Genomic DNA, 16,374 nt, shown 5'->3' on the forward strand with positions numbered 1-16,374 from the left:
TAACAAAAGTTCCTTCGAGCCGGAATTGAACCAGCGACCTAAGGATTGCTGATTTTCTACTACAGTCCTCCGCTCTACCAGCTGAGCTATCGAAGGCTTGCCGAGCTGGTTGTCGGGTGCTTCCTAAGCTTGCAAATGAGTTACATGAGTAGGGAAACAGAGGAGAATTGTCCCGCTCTTTGAAAAACTCGGCAAACCAAAACTTTGGAGAATACGGGCGTCGATCCCGTTACCTCTCGCATGCTAAGCGAGCGCTCTACCATTTGAGCTAATCCCCCTTCTGGCAGTCCATGTTGGGGTCCATGCTGGTTTCCATGTTGGGGTGCCTGATTCACCACAATTGTGATCATCACATACTTTTCAACCTGTAGCTTTAAGCTTTTTTTTTATTTTTTTATTTATTTTTTTTTAAGTGTGGATGTCTTTCTCCCGTAAAAGCAGAAGGAGCGTGGAGCTTACAGGGTGCCGGGTGGTGTAAAAGTATAGGTGAGTCGTTAGTGTACAGAGTGAAGAATTGTGGGAAGAGAAAAGAAATCAGAATGATTTAAATAAGAAAGTCGCAACGTAGAAAAGATGGACTAGATCCAATGGCCCATTTGGTTGTGGGCCCAAAAGCCTTTGCCTGTGCCACTTTGTTGCAAAGGCGAAAACATGTGGCATGAGAAACTGGGAGGTTGCGTGTATAAAAAGCATAGTCTGAAGGTCGTGAAAATGAGATGGTCAGGGATCGGGGGTCTCTATTCTATTTTTACGAGAAAAACATGTGATTCCGACCGGGGATAATGGCCAAATTGTAACAGGGGGCGTGAGTAAAAGAGAGCACTTAGCAGAGGATGGTTTCGATCCATCGACCTCTGGGTTATGGGCCCAGCACGCTTCCGCTGCGCCACTCTGCTGCCATACCTCCAAAAGAGAGGGGTAGCCTATTACCCGCTGACTGTTGTTAAGACGCTAATGTGGAGGCCATCTCTGTGTTGCAATTGTCCATTTGTTGGCGGCTGTAGTTCCACGCAGTTGTTATGTTTTATCATTCTCTTCTTTTTATTGTGTTGATCAGAAGGTCCTCTAAGAAACATACTCCATTTACCATGTTGTGGCTTTTTTATGACTTTAATCAAAGTGGGGGAGCGTGGTTGTCTCTGTGGCGCAATTGGTTAGCGCGTTCGGCTGTTAACCGGAAGGTTGGTGGTTCAAGCCCACCCAGGGACGGCAGTGTCCTCTTTTTGTCTCAGTTGCATGTTACAGAAAATCCTATGGTGCCTCTCAACTTAAAGTTTCGGCCAGAAGAGGAGGGCACCGGTTGTAAGACCATTTCAACATGTACAGTGTGAAAAATTTTGAGAAGAGAAAAAAATCCCAGTGATTTGGATGACATAGTTGCAATGTAGAAAGAATGGTCCAGAGCCTTTGGCCCTCTTTGGTTGTGGGCCTAAATGTCTTTCCATGCGCCACTCTGTTTCAAAGAAGATGACACATGACATGAGAAACTGGGAGGTTCAAGTGAAGGTTGTGAAAACTTTTTTTTGTCTGATAACCAAAAGGTTGGTGGTTCAAGCCCACCCAGGGATGATTGTACCCTCTTTTTGTTTCAGTTGCATGTCAGAGTTACAGAAAGTCCTACTGTGGCTCTCAACTGAGAGTTTCGGTCGGATGCCCATTTCAAATACCCAAGACAAACAAGAGACCCCTCTGAAAATAGATAGAAGACGAGGGCACCGGGAGAGCATTTGTCGACAGGTTGAAACATCATCTATGAGACTAACAAAAGTTCCTTCGAGCCGGAATTGAACCAGCGACCTAAGGATTGCTGATTTTCTACTACAGTCCTCCGCTCTACCAGCTGAGCTATCGAAGGCTTGCCGAGCTGGTTGTCGGGTGCTTCCTAAGCTTGCAAATGAGTTACATGAGTAGGGAAACAGAGGAGAATTGTCCCGCTCTTTGAAAAACTCGGCAAACCAAAACTTTGGAGAATACGGGCGTCGATCCCGTTACCTCTCGCATGCTAAGCGAGCGCTCTACCATTTGAGCTAATCCCCCTTCTGGCAGTCCATGTTGGGGTCCATGCTGGTTTCCATGTTGGGGTGCCTGATTCACCACAATTGTGATCATCACATACTTTTCAACCTGTAGCTTTAAGCTTTTTTTTTTTTTTTTTTTAAGTGTGGATGTCTTTCTCCCGTAAAAGCAGAAGGAGCGTGGAGCTTACAGGGTGCCGGGTGGTGTAAAAGTATAGGTGAGTCGTTAGTGTACAGAGTGAAGAATTGTGGGAAGAGAAAAGAAATCAGAATGATTTAAATAAGAAAGTCGCAACGTAGAAAAGATGGTCTAGATCCAATGGCCCATTTGGTTGTGGGCCCAAAAGCCTTTGCCTGTGCCACTTTGTTGCAAAGGCGAAAACATGTGGCATGAGAAACTGGGAGGTTGCGTGTATAAAAAGCATAGTCTGAAGGTCGTGAAAATGAGATGGTCAGGGATCGGGGGTCTCTATTCTATTTTTACGAGAAAAACATGTGATTCCGACCGGGGATAATGGCCAAATTGTAACAGGGGGCGTGAGTAAAAGAGAGCACTTAGCAGAGGATGGTTTCGATCCATCGACCTCTGGGTTATGGGCCCAGCACGCTTCCGCTGCGCCACTCTGCTGCCATACCTCCAAAAGAGAGGGGTAGCCTATTACCCGCTGACTGTTGTTAAGACGCTAATGTGGAGGCCATCTCTGTGTTGCAATTGTCCATTTGTTGGCGGCTGTAGTTCCACGCAGTTGTTATGTTTTATCATTCTCTTCTTTTTATTGTGTTGATCAGAAGGTCCTCTAAGAAACATACTCCATTTACCATGTTGTGGCTTTTTTATGACTTTAATCAAAGTGGGGGAGCGTGGTTGTCTCTGTGGCGCAATTGGTTAGCGCGTTCGGCTGTTAACCGGAAGGTTGGTGGTTCAAGCCCACCCAGGGACGGCAGTGTCCTCTTTTTGTCTCAGTTGCATGTTACAGAAAATCCTATGGTGCCTCTCAACTTAAAGTTTCGGCCAGAAGAGGAGGGCACCGGTTGTAAGACCATTTCAACATGTACAGTGTGAAAAATTTTGAGAAGAGAAAAAAATCCCAGTGATTTGGATGACATAGTTGCAATGTAGAAAGAATGGTCCAGAGCCTTTGGCCCTCTTTGGTTGTGGGCCTAAATGTCTTTCCATGCGCCACTCTGTTTCAAAGAAGATGACACATGACATGAGAAACTGGGAGGTTCAAGCAAAGCTTGAAGGTTGTGAAAACTTTTTTTTGTCTGATAACCAAAAGGTTGGTGGTTCAAGCCCACCCAGGGATGATTGTACCCTCTTTTTGTTTCAGTTGCATGTCAGAGTTACAGAAAGTCCTACTGTGGCTCTCAACTGAGAGTTTCGGTCGGATGCCCATTTCAAATACCCAACACAAACAAGAGACCCCTCTGAAAATAGATAGAAGACGAGGGCACCGGGAGAGCATTTGTCGACAGGTTGAAACATCATCTATGAGACTAACAAAAGTTCCTTCGAGCCGGAATTGAACCAGCGACCTAAGGATTGCTGATTTTCTACTACAGTCCTCCGCTCTACCAGCTGAGCTATCGAAGGCTTGCCGAGCTGGTTGTCGGGTGCTTCCTAAGCTTGCAAATGAGTTACATGAGTAGGGAAACAGAGGAGAATTGTCCCGCTCTTTGAAAAACTCGGCAAACCAAAACTTTGGAGAATACGGGCGTCGATCCCGTTACCTCTCGCATGCTAAGCGAGCGCTCTACCATTTGAGCTAATCCCCCTTCTGGCAGTCCATGTTGGGGTCCATGCTGGTTTCCATGTTGGGGTGCCTGATTCACCACAATTGTGATCATCACATACTTTTCAACCTGTAGCTTTAAGCTTTTTTTTTATTTTTATTTTTTTTTTTTTTTAAGTGTGGATGTCTTTCTCCCGTAAAAGCAGAAGGAGCGTGGAGCTTACAGGGTGCCGGGTGGTGTAAAAGTATAGGTGAGTCGTTAGTGTACAGAGTGAAGAATTGTGGGAAGAGAAAAGAAATCAGAATGATTTAAATAAGAAAGTCGCAACGTAGAAAAGATGGTCTAGATCCAATGGCCCATTTGGTTGTGGGCCCAAAAGCCTTTGCCTGTGCCACTTTGTTGCAAAGGCGAAAACATGTGGCATGAGAAACTGGGAGGTTGCGTGTATAAAAAGCATAGTCTGAAGGTCGTGAAAATGAGATGGTCAGGGATCGGGGGTCTCTATTCTATTTTTACGAGAAAAACATGTGATTCCGACCGGGGATAATGGCCAAATTGTAACAGGGGGCGTGAGTAAAAGAGAGCACTTAGCAGAGGATGGTTTCGATCCATCGACCTCTGGGTTATGGGCCCAGCACGCTTCCGCTGCGCCACTCTGCTGCCATACCTCCAAAAGAGAGGGGTAGCCTATTACCCGCTGACTGTTGTTAAGACGCTAATGTGGAGGCCATCTCTGTGTTGCAATTGTCCATTTGTTGGCGGCTGTAGTTCCACGCAGTTGTTATGTTTTATCATTCTCTTCTTTTTATTGTGTTGATCAGAAGGTCCTCTAAGAAACATACTCCATTTACCATGTTGTGGCTTTTTTACGACTTTAATCAAAGTGGGGGAGCGTGGTTGTCTCTGTGGCGCAATTGGTTAGCGCGTTCGGCTGTTAACCGGAAGGTTGGTGGTTCAAGCCCACCCAGGGACGGCAGTGTCCTCTTTTTGTCTCAGTTGCATGTTACAGAAAATCCTATGGTGCCTCTCAACTTAAAGTTTCGGCCAGAAGAGGAGGGCACCGGTTGTAAGACCATTTCAACATGTACAGTGTGAAAAATTTTGAGAAGAGAAAAAAATCCCAGTGATTTGGATGACATAGTTGCAATGTAGAAAGAATGGTCCAGAGCCTTTGGCCCTCTTTGGTTGTGGGCCTAAATGTCTTTCCATGCGCCACTCTGTTTCAAAGAAGATGACACATGACATGAGAAACTGGGAGGTTCAAGCAAAGCTTGAAGGTTGTGAAAACTTTTTTTTGTCTGATAACCAAAAGGTTGGTGGTTCAAGCCCACCCAGGGATGATTGTACCCTCTTTTTGTTTCAGTTGCATGTCAGAGTTACAGAAAGTCCTACTGTGGCTCTCAACTGAGAGTTTCGGTCGGATGCCCATTTCAAATACCCAACACAAACAAGAGACCCCTCTGAAAATAGATAGAAGACGAGGGCACCGGGAGAGCATTTGTCGACAGGTTGAAACATCATCTATGAGACTAACAAAAGTTCCTTCGAGCCGGAATTGAACCAGCGACCTAAGGATTGCTGATTTTCTACTACAGTCCTCCGCTCTACCAGCTGAGCTATCGAAGGCTTGCCGAGCTGGTTGTCGGGTGCTTCCTAAGCTTGCAAATGAGTTACATGAGTAGGGAAACAGAGGAGAATTGTCCCGCTCTTTGAAAAACTCGGCAAACCAAAACTTTGGAGAATACGGGCGTCGATCCCGTTACCTCTCGCATGCTAAGCGAGCGCTCTACCATTTGAGCTAATCCCCCTTCTGGCAGTCCATGTTGGGGTCCATGCTGGTTTCCATGTTGGGGTGCCTGATTCACCACAATTGTGATCATCACATACTTTTCAACCTGTAGCTTTAAGCTTTTTTTTTATTTTTTTATTTATTTTTTTTTAAGTGTGGATGTCTTTCTCCCGTAAAAGCAGAAGGAGCGTGGAGCTTACAGGGTGCCGGGTGGTGTAAAAGTATAGGTGAGTCGTTAGTGTACAGAGTGAAGAATTGTGGGAAGAGAAAAGAAATCAGAATGATTTAAATAAGAAAGTCGCAACGTAGAAAAGATGGTCTAGATCCAATGGCCCATTTGGTTGTGGGCCCAAAAGCCTTTGCCTGTGCCACTTTGTTGCAAAGGCGAAAACATGTGGCATGAGAAACTGGGAGGTTGCGTGTATAAAAAGCATAGTCTGAAGGTCGTGAAAATGAGATGGTCAGGGATCGGGGGTCTCTATTCTATTTTTACGAGAAAAACATGTGATTCCGACCGGGGATAATGGCCAAATTGTAACAGGGGGCGTGAGTAAAAGAGAGCACTTAGCAGAGGATGGTTTCGATCCATCGACCTCTGGGTTATGGGCCCAGCACGCTTCCGCTGCGCCACTCTGCTGCCATACCTCCAAAAGAGAGGGGTAGCCTATTACCCGCTGACTGTTGTTAAGACGCTAATGTGGAGGCCATCTCTGTGTTGCAATTGTCCATTTGTTGGCGGCTGTAGTTCCACGCAGTTGTTATGTTTTATCATTCTCTTCTTTTTATTGTGTTGATCAGAAGGTCCTCTAAGAAACATACTCCATTTACCATGTTGTGGCTTTTTTATGACTTTAATCAAAGTGGGGGAGCGTGGTTGTCTCTGTGGCGCAATTGGTTAGCGCGTTCGGCTGTTAACCGGAAGGTTGGTGGTTCAAGCCCACCCAGGGACGGCAGTGTCCTCTTTTTGTCTCAGTTGCATGTTACAGAAAATCCTATGGTGCCTCTCAACTTAAAGTTTCGGCCAGAAGAGGAGGGCACCGGTTGTAAGACCATTTCAACATGTACAGTGTGAAAAATTTTGAGAAGAGAAAAAAATCCCAGTGATTTGGATGACATAGTTGCAATGTAGAAAGAATGGTCCAGAGCCTTTGGCCCTCTTTGGTTGTGGGCCTAAATGTCTTTCCATGCGCCACTCTGTTTCAAAGAAGATGACACATGACATGAGAAACTGGGAGGTTCAAGTGAAGGTTGTGAAAACTTTTTTTTGTCTGATAACCAAAAGGTTGGTGGTTCAAGCCCACCCAGGGATGATTGTACCCTCTTTTTGTTTCAGTTGCATGTCAGAGTTACAGAAAGTCCTACTGTGGCTCTCAACTGAGAGTTTCGGTCGGATGCCCATTTCAAATACCCAACACAAACAAGAGACCCCTCTGAAAATAGATAGAAGACGAGGGCACCGGGAGAGCATTTGTCGACAGGTTGAAACATCATCTATGAGACTAACAAAAGTTCCTTCGAGCCGGAATTGAACCAGCGACCTAAGGATTGCTGATTTTCTACTACAGTCCTCCGCTCTACCAGCTGAGCTATCGAAGGCTTGCCGAGCTGGTTGTCGGGTGCTTCCTAAGCTTGCAAATGAGTTACATGAGTAGGGAAACAGAGGAGAATTGTCCCGCTCTTTGAAAAACTCGGCAAACCAAAACTTTGGAGAATACGGGCGTCGATCCCGTTACCTCTCGCATGCTAAGCGAGCGCTCTACCATTTGAGCTAATCCCCCTTCTGGCAGTCCATGTTGGGGTCCATGCTGGTTTCCATGTTGGGGTGCCTGATTCACCACAATTGTGATCATCACATACTTTTCAACCTGTAGCTTTAAGCTTTTTTTTTTTTTTTTTTTAAGTGTGGATGTCTTTCTCCCGTAAAAGCAGAAGGAGCGTGGAGCTTACAGGGTGCCGGGTGGTGTAAAAGTATAGGTGAGTCGTTAGTGTACAGAGTGAAGAATTGTGGGAAGAGAAAAGAAATCAGAATGATTTAAATAAGAAAGTCGCAACGTAGAAAAGATGGTCTAGATCCAATGGCCCATTTGGTTGTGGGCCCAAAAGCCTTTGCCTGTGCCACTTTGTTGCAAAGGCGAAAACATGTGGCATGAGAAACTGGGAGGTTGCGTGTATAAAAAGCATAGTCTGAAGGTCGTGAAAATGAGATGGTCAGGGATCGGGGGTCTCTATTCTATTTTTACGAGAAAAACATGTGATTCCGACCGGGGATAATGGCCAAATTGTAACAGGGGGCGTGAGTAAAAGAGAGCACTTAGCAGAGGATGGTTTCGATCCATCGACCTCTGGGTTATGGGCCCAGCACGCTTCCGCTGCGCCACTCTGCTGCCATACCTCCAAAAGAGAGGGGTAGAATATTACCCGCTGACTGTTGTTAAGACGCTAATGTGGAGGCCATCTCTGTGTTGCAATTGTCCATTTGTTGGCGGCTGTAGTTCCACGCAGTTGTTATGTTTTATCATTCTCTTCTTTTTATTGTGTTGATCAGAAGGTCCTCTAAGAAACATACTCCATTTACCATGTTGTGGCTTTTTTACGACTTTAATCAAAGTGGGGAAGCGTGGTTGTCTCTGTGGCGCAATTGGTTAGCGCGTTCGGCTGTTAACCGGAAGGTTGGTGGTTCAAGCCCACCCAGGGACGGCAGTGTCCTCTTTTTGTCTCAGTTGCATGTTACAGAAAATCCTATGGTGCCTCTCAACTTAAAGTTTCGGCCAGAAGAGGAGGGCACCGGTTGTAAGACCATTTCAACATGTACAGTGTGAAAAATTTTGAGAAGAGAAAAAAATCCCAGTGATTTGGATGACATAGTTGCAATGTAGAAAGAATGGTCCAGAGCCTTTGGCCCTCTTTGGTTGTGGGCCTAAATGTCTTTCCATGCGCCACTCTGTTTCAAAGAAGATGACACATGACATGAGAAACTGGGAGGTTCAAGCAAAGCTTGAAGGTTGTGAAAACTTTTTTTTGTCTGATAACCAAAAGGTTGGTGGTTCAAGCCCACCCAGGGATGATTGTACCCTCTTTTTGTTTCAGTTGCATGTCAGAGTTACAGAAAGTCCTACTGTGGCTCTCAACTGAGAGTTTCGGTCGGATGCCCATTTCAAATACCCAACACAAACAAGAGACCCCTCTGAAAATAGATAGAAGACGAGGGCACCGGGAGAGCATTTGTCGACAGGTTGAAACATCATCTATGAGACTAACAAAAGTTCCTTCGAGCCGGAATTGAACCAGCGACCTAAGGATTGCTGATTTTCTACTACAGTCCTCCGCTCTACCAGCTGAGCTATCGAAGGCTTGCCGAGCTGGTTGTCGGGTGCTTCCTAAGCTTGCAAATGAGTTACATGAGTAGGGAAACAGAGGAGAATTGTCCCGCTCTTTGAAAAACTCGGCAAACCAAAACTTTGGAGAATACGGGCGTCGATCCCGTTACCTCTCGCATGCTAAGCGAGCGCTCTACCATTTGAGCTAATCCCCCTTCTGGCAGTCCATGTTGGGGTCCATGCTGGTTTCCATGTTGGGGTGCCTGATTCACCACAATTGTGATCATCACATACTTTTCAACCTGTAGCTTTAAGCTTTTTTTTTTTTTTTTTTTAAGTGTGGATGTCTTTCTCCCGTAAAAGCAGAAGGAGCGTGGAGCTTACAGGGTGCCGGGTGGTGTAAAAGTATAGGTGAGTCGTTAGTGTACAGAGTGAAGAATTGTGGGAAGAGAAAAGAAATCAGAATGATTTAAATAAGAAAGTCGCAACGTAGAAAAGATGGTCTAGATCCAATGGCCCATTTGGTTGTGGGCCCAAAAGCCTTTGCCTGTGCCACTTTGTTGCAAAGGCGAAAACATGTGGCATGAGAAACTGGGAGGTTGCGTGTATAAAAAGCATAGTCTGAAGGTCGTGAAAATGAGATGGTCAGGGATCGGGGGTCTCTATTCTATTTTTACGAGAAAAACATGTGATTCCGACCGGGGATAATGGCCAAATTGTAACAGGGGGCGTGAGTAAAAGAGAGCACTTAGCAGAGGATGGTTTCGATCCATCGACCTCTGGGTTATGGGCCCAGCACGCTTCCGCTGCGCCACTCTGCTGCCATACCTCCAAAAGAGAGGGGTAGAATATTACCCGCTGACTGTTGTTAAGACGCTAATGTGGAGGCCATCTCTGTGTTGCAATTGTCCATTTGTTGGCGGCTGTAGTTCCACGCAGTTGTTATGTTTTATCATTCTCTTCTTTTTATTGTGTTGATCAGAAGGTCCTCTAAGAAACATACTCCATTTACCATGTTGTGGCTTTTTTACGACTTTAATCAAAGTGGGGAAGCGTGGTTGTCTCTGTGGCGCAATTGGTTAGCGCGTTCGGCTGTTAACCGGAAGGTTGGTGGTTCAAGCCCACCCAGGGACGGCAGTGTCCTCTTTTTGTCTCAGTTGCATGTTACAGAAAATCCTATGGTGCCTCTCAACTTAAAGTTTCGGCCAGAAGAGGAGGGCACCGGTTGTAAGACCATTTCAACATGTACAGTGTGAAAAATTTTGAGAAGAGAAAAAAATCCCAGTGATTTGGATGACATAGTTGCAATGTAGAAAGAATGGTCCAGAGCCTTTGGCCCTCTTTGGTTGTGGGCCTAAATGTCTTTCCATGCGCCACTCTGTTTCAAAGAAGATGACACATGACATGAGAAACTGGGAGGTTCAAGCAAAGCTTGAAGGTTGTGAAAACTTTTTTTTGTCTGATAACCAAAAGGTTGGTGGTTCAAGCCCACCCAGGGATGATTGTACCCTCTTTTTGTTTCAGTTGCATGTCAGAGTTACAGAAAGTCCTACTGTGGCTCTCAACTGAGAGTTTCGGTCGGATGCCCATTTCAAATACCCAACACAAACAAGAGACCCCTCTGAAAATAGATAGAAGACGAGGGCACCGGGAGAGCATTTGTCGACAGGTTGAAACATCATCTATGAGACTAACAAAAGTTCCTTCGAGCCGGAATTGAACCAGCGACCTAAGGATTGCTGATTTTCTACTACAGTCCTCCGCTCTACCAGCTGAGCTATCGAAGGCTTGCCGAGCTGGTTGTCGGGTGCTTCCTAAGCTTGCAAATGAGTTACATGAGTAGGGAAACAGAGGAGAATTGTCCCGCTCTTTGAAAAACTCGGCAAACCAAAACTTTGGAGAATACGGGCATCGATCCCGTTACCTCTCGCATGCTAAGCGAGCGCTCTACCATTTGAGCTAATCCCCCTTCTGGCAGTCCATGTTGGGGTCCATGCTGGTTTCCATGTTGGGGTGCCTGATTCACCACAATTGTGATCATCACATACTTTTCAACCTGTAGCTTTAAGCTTTTTTTTTTTTTTTTTTTTAAGTGTGGATGTCTTTCTCCCGTAAAAGCAGAAGGAGCGTGGAGCTTACAGGGTGCCGGGTGGTGTAAAAGTATAGGTGAGTCGTTAGTGTACAGAGTGAAGAATTGTGGGAAGAGAAAAGAAATCAGAATGATTTAAATAAGAAAGTCGCAACGTAGAAAAGATGGTCTAGATCCAATGGCCCATTTGGTTGTGGGCCCAAAAGCCTTTGCCTGTGCCACTTTGTTGCAAAGGCGAAAACATGTGGCATGAGAAACTGGGAGGTTGCGTGTATAAAAAGCATAGTCTGAAGGTCGTGAAAATGAGATGGTCAGGGATCGGGGGTCTCTATTCTATTTTTACGAGAAAAACATGTGATTCCGACCGGGGATAATGGCCAAATTGTAACAGGGGGCGTGAGTAAAAGAGAGCACTTAGCAGAGGATGGTTTCGATCCATCGACCTCTGGGTTATGGGCCCAGCACGCTTCCGCTGCGCCACTCTGCTGCCATACCTCCAAAAGAGAGGGGTAGCCTATTACCCGCTGACTGTTGTTAAGACGCTAATGTGGAGGCCATCTCTGTGTTGCAATTGTCCATTTGTTGGCGGCTGTAGTTCCACGCAGTTGTTATGTTTTATCATTCTCTTCTTTTTATTGTGTTGATCAGAAGGTCCTCTAAAAAACATACTCCATTTACCATGTTGTGGCTTTTTTACGACTTTAATCAAAGTGGGGGAGCGTGGTTGTCTCTGTGGCGCAATTGGTTAGCGCGTTCGGCTGTTAACCGGAAGGTTGGTGGTTCAAGCCCACCCAGGGACGGCAGTGTCCTCTTTTTGTCTCAGTTGCATGTTACAGAAAATCCTATGGTGCCTCTCAACTTAAAGTTTCGGCCAGAAGAGGAGGGCACCGGTTGTAAGACCATTTCAACATGTACAGTGTGAAAAATTTTGAGAAGAGAAAAAAATCCCAGTGATTTGGATGACATAGTTGCAATGTAGAAAGAATGGTCCAGAGCCTTTGGCCCTCTTTGGTTGTGGGCCTAAATGTCTTTCCATGCGCCACTCTGTTTCAAAGAAGATGACACATGACATGAGAAACTGGGAGGTTCAAGCAAAGCTTGAAGGTTGTGAAAACTTTTTTTTGTCTGATAACCAAAAGGTTGGTGGTTCAAGCCCACCCAGGGATGATTGTACCCTCTTTTTGTTTCAGTTGCATGTCAGAGTTACAGAAAGTCCTACTGTGGCTCTCAACTGAGAGTTTCGGTCGGATGCCCATTTCAAATACCCAACACAAACAAGAGACCCCTCTGAAAATAGATAGAAGACGAGGGCACCGGGAGAGCATTTGTCGACAGGTTGAAACATCATCTATGAGACTAACAAAAGTTCCTTCGAGCCGGAATTGAACCAGCGACCTAAGGATTGCTGATTTTCTACTACAGTCCTCCGCTCTACCAGCTGAGCTATCGAAGGCTTGCCGAGCTGGTTGTCGGGTGCTTCCTAAGCTTGCAAATGAGTTACATGAGTAGGGAAACAGAGGAGAATTGTCCCGCTCTTTGAAAAACTCGGCAAACCAAAACTTTGGAGAATACGGGCGTCGATCCCGTTACCTCTCGCATGCTAAGCGAGCGCTCTACCATTTGAGCTAATCCCCCTTCTGGCAGTCCATGTTGGGGTCCATGCTGGTTTCCATGTTGGGGTGCCTGATTCACCACAATTGTGATCATCACATACTTTTCAACCTGTAGCTTTAAGCTTTTTTTTTTTTTTTTTTTAAGTGTGGATGTCTTTCTCCCGTAAAAGCAGAAGGAGCGTGGAGCTTACAGGGTGCCGGGTGGTGTAAAAGTATAGGTGAGTCGTTAGTGTACAGAGTGAAGAATTGTGGGAAGAGAAAAGAAATCAGAATGATTTAAATAAGAAAGTCGCAACGTAGAAAAGATGGTCTAGATCCAATGGCCCATTTGGTTGTGGGCCCAAAAGCCTTTGCCTGTGCCACTTTGTTGCAAAGGCGAAAACATGTGGCATGAGAAACTGGGAGGTTGCGTGTATAAAAAGCATAGTCTGAAGGTCGTGAAAATGAGATGGTCAGGGATCGGGGGTCTCTATTCTATTTTTACGAGAAAAACATGTGATTCCGACCGGGGATAATGGCCAAATTGTAACAGGGGGCGTGAGTAAAAGAGAGCACTTAGCAGAGGATGGTTTCGATCCATCGACCTCTGGGTTATGGGCCCAGCACGCTTCCGCTGCGCCACTCTGCTGCCATACCTCCAAAAGAGAGGGGTAGAATATTACCCGCTGACTGTTGTTAAGACGCTAATGTGGAGGCCATCTCTGTGTTGCAATTGTCCATTTGTTGGCGGCTGTAGTTCCACGCAGTTGTTATGTTTTATCATTCTCTTCTTTTTATTGTGTTGATCAGAAGGTCCTCTAAGAAACATACTCCATTTACCATGTTGTGGCTTTTTTACGACTTTAATCAAAGTGGGGGAGCGTGGTTGTCTCTGTGGCGCAATTGGTTAGCGCGTTCGGCTGTTAACCGGAAGGTTGGTGGTTCAAGCCCACCCAGGGACGGCAGTGTCCTCTTTTTGTCTCAGTTGCATGTTACAGAAAATCCTATGGTGCCTCTCAACTTAAAGTTTCGGCCAGAAGAGGAGGGCACCGGTTGTAAGACCATTTCAACATGTACAGTGTGAAAAATTTTGAGAAGAGAAAAAAATCCCAGTGATTTGGATGACATAGTTGCAATGTAGAAAGAATGGTCCAGAGCCTTTGGCCCTCTTTGGTTGTGGGCCTAAATGTCTTTCCATGCGCCACTCTGTTTCAAAGAAGATGACACATGACATGAGAAACTGGGAGGTTCAAGCAAAGCTTGAAGGTTGTGAAAACTTTTTTTTGTCTGATAACCAAAAGGTTGGTGGTTCAAGCCCACCCAGGGATGATTGTACCCTCTTTTTGTTTCAGTTGCATGTCAGAGTTACAGAAAGTCCTACTGTGGCTCTCAACTGAGAGTTTCGGTCGGATGCCCATTTCAAATACCCAACACAAACAAGAGACCCCTCTGAAAATAGATAGAAGACGAGGGCACCGGGAGAGCATTTGTCGACAGGTTGAAACATCATCTATGAGACTAACAAAAGTTCCTTCGAGCCGGAATTGAACCAGCGACCTAAGGATTGCTGATTTTCTACTACAGTCCTCCGCTCTACCAGCTGAGCTATCGAAGGCTTGCCGAGCTGGTTGTCGGGTGCTTCCTAAGCTTGCAAATGAGTTACATGAGTAGGGAAACAGAGGAGAATTGTCCCGCTCTTTGAAAAACTCGGCAAACCAAAACTTTGGAGAATACGGGCGTCGATCCCGTTACCTCTCGCATGCTAAGCGAGCGCTCTACCATTTGAGCTAATCCCCCTTCTGGCAGTCCATGTTGGGGTCCATGCTGGTTTCCATGTTGGGGTGCCTGATTCACCACAATTGTGATCATCACATACTTTTCAACCTGTAGCTTTAAGCTTTTTTTTTTTTTTTTTTTAAGTGTGGATGTCTTTCTCCCGTAAAAGCAGAAGGAGCGTGGAGCTTACAGGGTGCCGGGTGGTGTAAAAGTATAGGTGAGTCGTTAGTGTACAGAGTGAAGAATTGTGGGAAGAGAAAAGAAATCAGAATGATTTAAATAAGAAAGTCGCAACGTAGAAAAGATGGTCTAGATCCAATGGCCCATTTGGTTGTGGGCCCAAAAGCCTTTGCCTGTGCCACTTTGTTGCAAAGGCGAAAACATGTGGCATGAGAAACTGGGAGGTTGCGTGTATAAAAAGCATAGTCTGAAGGTCGTGAAAATGAGATGGTCAGGGATCGGGGGTCTCTATTCTATTTTTACGAGAAAAACATGTGATTCCGACCGGGGATAATGGCCAAATTGTAACAGGGGGCGTGAGTAAAAGAGAGCACTTAGCAGAGGATGGTTTCGATCCATCGACCTCTGGGTTATGGGCCCAGCACGCTTCCGCTGCGCCACTCTGCTGCCATACCTCCAAAAGAGAGGGGTAGAATATTACCCGCTGACTGTTGTTAAGACGCTAATGTGGAGGCCATCTCTGTGTTGCAATTGTCCATTTGTTGGCGGCTGTAGTTCCACGCAGTTGTTATGTTTTATCATTCTCTTCTTTTTATTGTGTTGATCAGAAGGTCCTCTAAGAAACATACTCCATTTACCATGTTGTGGCTTTTTTACGACTTTAATCAAAGTGGGGGAGCGTGGTTGTCTCTGTGGCGCAATTGGTTAGCGCGTTCGGCTGTTAACCGGAAGGTTGGTGGTTCAAGCCCACCCAGGGACGGCAGTGTCCTCTTTTTGTCTCAGTTGCATGTTACAGAAAATCCTATGGTGCCTCTCAACTTAAAGTTTCGGCCAGAAGAGGAGGGCACCGGTTGTAAGACCATTTCAACATGTACAGTGTGAAAAATTTTGAGAAGAGAAAAAAATCCCAGTGATTTGGATGACATAGTTGCAATGTAGAAAGAATGGTCCAGAGCCTTTGGCCCTCTTTGGTTGTGGGCCTAAATGTCTTTCCATGCGCCACTCTGTTTCAAAGAAGATGACACATGACATGAGAAACTGGGAGGTTCAAGCAAAGCTTGAAGGTTGTGAAAACTTTTTTTTGTCTGATAACCAAAAGGTTGGTGGTTCAAGCCCACCCAGGGATGATTGTACCCTCTTTTTGTTTCAGTTGCATGTCAGAGTTACAGAAAGTCCTACTGTGGCTCTCAACTGAGAGTTTCGGTCGGATGCCCATTTCAAATACCCAACACAAACAAGAGACCCCTCTGAAAATAGATAGAAGACGAGGGCACCGGGAGAGCATTTGTCGACAGGTTGAAACATCATCTATGAGACTAACAAAAGTTCCTTCGAGCCGGAATTGAACCAGCGACCTAAGGATTGCTGATTTTCTACTACAGTCCTCCGCTCTACCAGCTGAGCTATCGAAGGCTTGCCGAGCTGGTTGTCGGGTGCTTCCTAAGCTTGCAAATGAGTTACATGAGTAGGGAAACAGAGGAGAATTGTCCCGCTCTTTGAAAAACTCGGCAAACCAAAACTTTGGAGAATACGGGCGTCGATCCCGTTACCTCTCGCATGCTAAGCGAGCGCTCTACCATTTGAGCTAATCCCCCTTCTGGCAGTCCATGTTGGGGTCCATGCTGGTTTCCATGTTGGGGTGCCTGATTCACCACAATTGTGATCATCACATACTTTTCAACCTGTAGCTTTAAGCTTTTTTTTTTTTTTTTTTTAAGTGTGGATGTCTTTCTCCCGTAAAAGCAGAAGGAGCGTGGAGCTTACAGGGTGCCGGGTGGTGTAAAAGTATAGGTGAGTCGTTAGTGTACAGAGTGAAGAATTGTGGGAAGAGAAAAGAAATCAGAATGATTTAAATAAGAAAGTCGCAACGTAGAAAAGATGG

At 45.6% G+C, this 16,374-nt stretch overlaps 20 non-coding genes across 20 annotated transcripts; 9 read left to right on the forward strand and 11 right to left on the reverse strand.

Annotated features, from left to right (window-relative positions):
• Positions 1-10: 10 nt before the first annotated feature.
• Positions 11-96, reverse strand: TRNAY-GUA (transfer RNA tyrosine (anticodon GUA)). The gene is given in 2 exon segments: positions 11-46; positions 60-96. It is a non-coding gene; the product is annotated as a tRNA-Tyr (tRNA).
• Positions 97-1,135: 1,039 nt separating this feature from the next.
• TRNAN-GUU (transfer RNA asparagine (anticodon GUU)) lies at positions 1,136-1,209 on the forward strand. Its single transcript has one exon. It is a non-coding gene; the product is annotated as a tRNA-Asn (tRNA).
• A 560-nt stretch (positions 1,210-1,769) lies between these two features.
• On the reverse strand, positions 1,770-1,855 carry TRNAY-GUA (transfer RNA tyrosine (anticodon GUA)). The gene is given in 2 exon segments: positions 1,770-1,805; positions 1,819-1,855. It is a non-coding gene; the product is annotated as a tRNA-Tyr (tRNA).
• Positions 1,856-2,882: 1,027 nt separating this feature from the next.
• Positions 2,883-2,956, forward strand: TRNAN-GUU (transfer RNA asparagine (anticodon GUU)). Its single transcript has one exon. It is a non-coding gene; the product is annotated as a tRNA-Asn (tRNA).
• Positions 2,957-3,523: 567 nt separating this feature from the next.
• On the reverse strand, positions 3,524-3,609 carry TRNAY-GUA (transfer RNA tyrosine (anticodon GUA)). The gene is given in 2 exon segments: positions 3,524-3,559; positions 3,573-3,609. It is a non-coding gene; the product is annotated as a tRNA-Tyr (tRNA).
• A 1,039-nt stretch (positions 3,610-4,648) lies between these two features.
• TRNAN-GUU (transfer RNA asparagine (anticodon GUU)) lies at positions 4,649-4,722 on the forward strand. The gene has a single exon. It is a non-coding gene; the product is annotated as a tRNA-Asn (tRNA).
• A 567-nt stretch (positions 4,723-5,289) lies between these two features.
• TRNAY-GUA (transfer RNA tyrosine (anticodon GUA)) lies at positions 5,290-5,375 on the reverse strand. Its single transcript is given in 2 exon segments — positions 5,290-5,325; positions 5,339-5,375. It is a non-coding gene; the product is annotated as a tRNA-Tyr (tRNA).
• Positions 5,376-6,414: 1,039 nt separating this feature from the next.
• On the forward strand, positions 6,415-6,488 carry TRNAN-GUU (transfer RNA asparagine (anticodon GUU)). Its single transcript has one exon. It is a non-coding gene; the product is annotated as a tRNA-Asn (tRNA).
• Positions 6,489-7,048: 560 nt separating this feature from the next.
• Positions 7,049-7,134, reverse strand: TRNAY-GUA (transfer RNA tyrosine (anticodon GUA)). Its single transcript is given in 2 exon segments — positions 7,049-7,084; positions 7,098-7,134. It is a non-coding gene; the product is annotated as a tRNA-Tyr (tRNA).
• A 1,027-nt stretch (positions 7,135-8,161) lies between these two features.
• TRNAN-GUU (transfer RNA asparagine (anticodon GUU)) lies at positions 8,162-8,235 on the forward strand. The gene has a single exon. It is a non-coding gene; the product is annotated as a tRNA-Asn (tRNA).
• Positions 8,236-8,802: 567 nt separating this feature from the next.
• TRNAY-GUA (transfer RNA tyrosine (anticodon GUA)) lies at positions 8,803-8,888 on the reverse strand. The gene is given in 2 exon segments: positions 8,803-8,838; positions 8,852-8,888. It is a non-coding gene; the product is annotated as a tRNA-Tyr (tRNA).
• Positions 8,889-9,915: 1,027 nt separating this feature from the next.
• Positions 9,916-9,989, forward strand: TRNAN-GUU (transfer RNA asparagine (anticodon GUU)). Its single transcript has one exon. It is a non-coding gene; the product is annotated as a tRNA-Asn (tRNA).
• A 567-nt stretch (positions 9,990-10,556) lies between these two features.
• On the reverse strand, positions 10,557-10,642 carry TRNAY-GUA (transfer RNA tyrosine (anticodon GUA)). Its single transcript is given in 2 exon segments — positions 10,557-10,592; positions 10,606-10,642. It is a non-coding gene; the product is annotated as a tRNA-Tyr (tRNA).
• A 109-nt stretch (positions 10,643-10,751) lies between these two features.
• On the reverse strand, positions 10,752-10,824 carry TRNAA-AGC (transfer RNA alanine (anticodon AGC)). Its single transcript has one exon. It is a non-coding gene; the product is annotated as a tRNA-Ala (tRNA).
• An 846-nt stretch (positions 10,825-11,670) lies between these two features.
• Positions 11,671-11,744, forward strand: TRNAN-GUU (transfer RNA asparagine (anticodon GUU)). The gene has a single exon. It is a non-coding gene; the product is annotated as a tRNA-Asn (tRNA).
• A 567-nt stretch (positions 11,745-12,311) lies between these two features.
• TRNAY-GUA (transfer RNA tyrosine (anticodon GUA)) lies at positions 12,312-12,397 on the reverse strand. The gene is given in 2 exon segments: positions 12,312-12,347; positions 12,361-12,397. It is a non-coding gene; the product is annotated as a tRNA-Tyr (tRNA).
• Positions 12,398-13,424: 1,027 nt separating this feature from the next.
• On the forward strand, positions 13,425-13,498 carry TRNAN-GUU (transfer RNA asparagine (anticodon GUU)). Its single transcript has one exon. It is a non-coding gene; the product is annotated as a tRNA-Asn (tRNA).
• A 567-nt stretch (positions 13,499-14,065) lies between these two features.
• TRNAY-GUA (transfer RNA tyrosine (anticodon GUA)) lies at positions 14,066-14,151 on the reverse strand. Its single transcript is given in 2 exon segments — positions 14,066-14,101; positions 14,115-14,151. It is a non-coding gene; the product is annotated as a tRNA-Tyr (tRNA).
• Positions 14,152-15,178: 1,027 nt separating this feature from the next.
• TRNAN-GUU (transfer RNA asparagine (anticodon GUU)) lies at positions 15,179-15,252 on the forward strand. Its single transcript has one exon. It is a non-coding gene; the product is annotated as a tRNA-Asn (tRNA).
• Positions 15,253-15,819: 567 nt separating this feature from the next.
• On the reverse strand, positions 15,820-15,905 carry TRNAY-GUA (transfer RNA tyrosine (anticodon GUA)). The gene is given in 2 exon segments: positions 15,820-15,855; positions 15,869-15,905. It is a non-coding gene; the product is annotated as a tRNA-Tyr (tRNA).
• Between the last annotated feature and the right edge of the window lie 469 nt (positions 15,906-16,374).

The sequence above is a fragment of the Rhinoderma darwinii genome, assembly GCF_050947455.1.
Source record: "Rhinoderma darwinii isolate aRhiDar2 chromosome 4 unlocalized genomic scaffold, aRhiDar2.hap1 SUPER_4_unloc_10, whole genome shotgun sequence".
Lineage (NCBI taxonomy): Eukaryota > Metazoa > Chordata > Amphibia > Anura > Rhinodermatidae > Rhinoderma > Rhinoderma darwinii.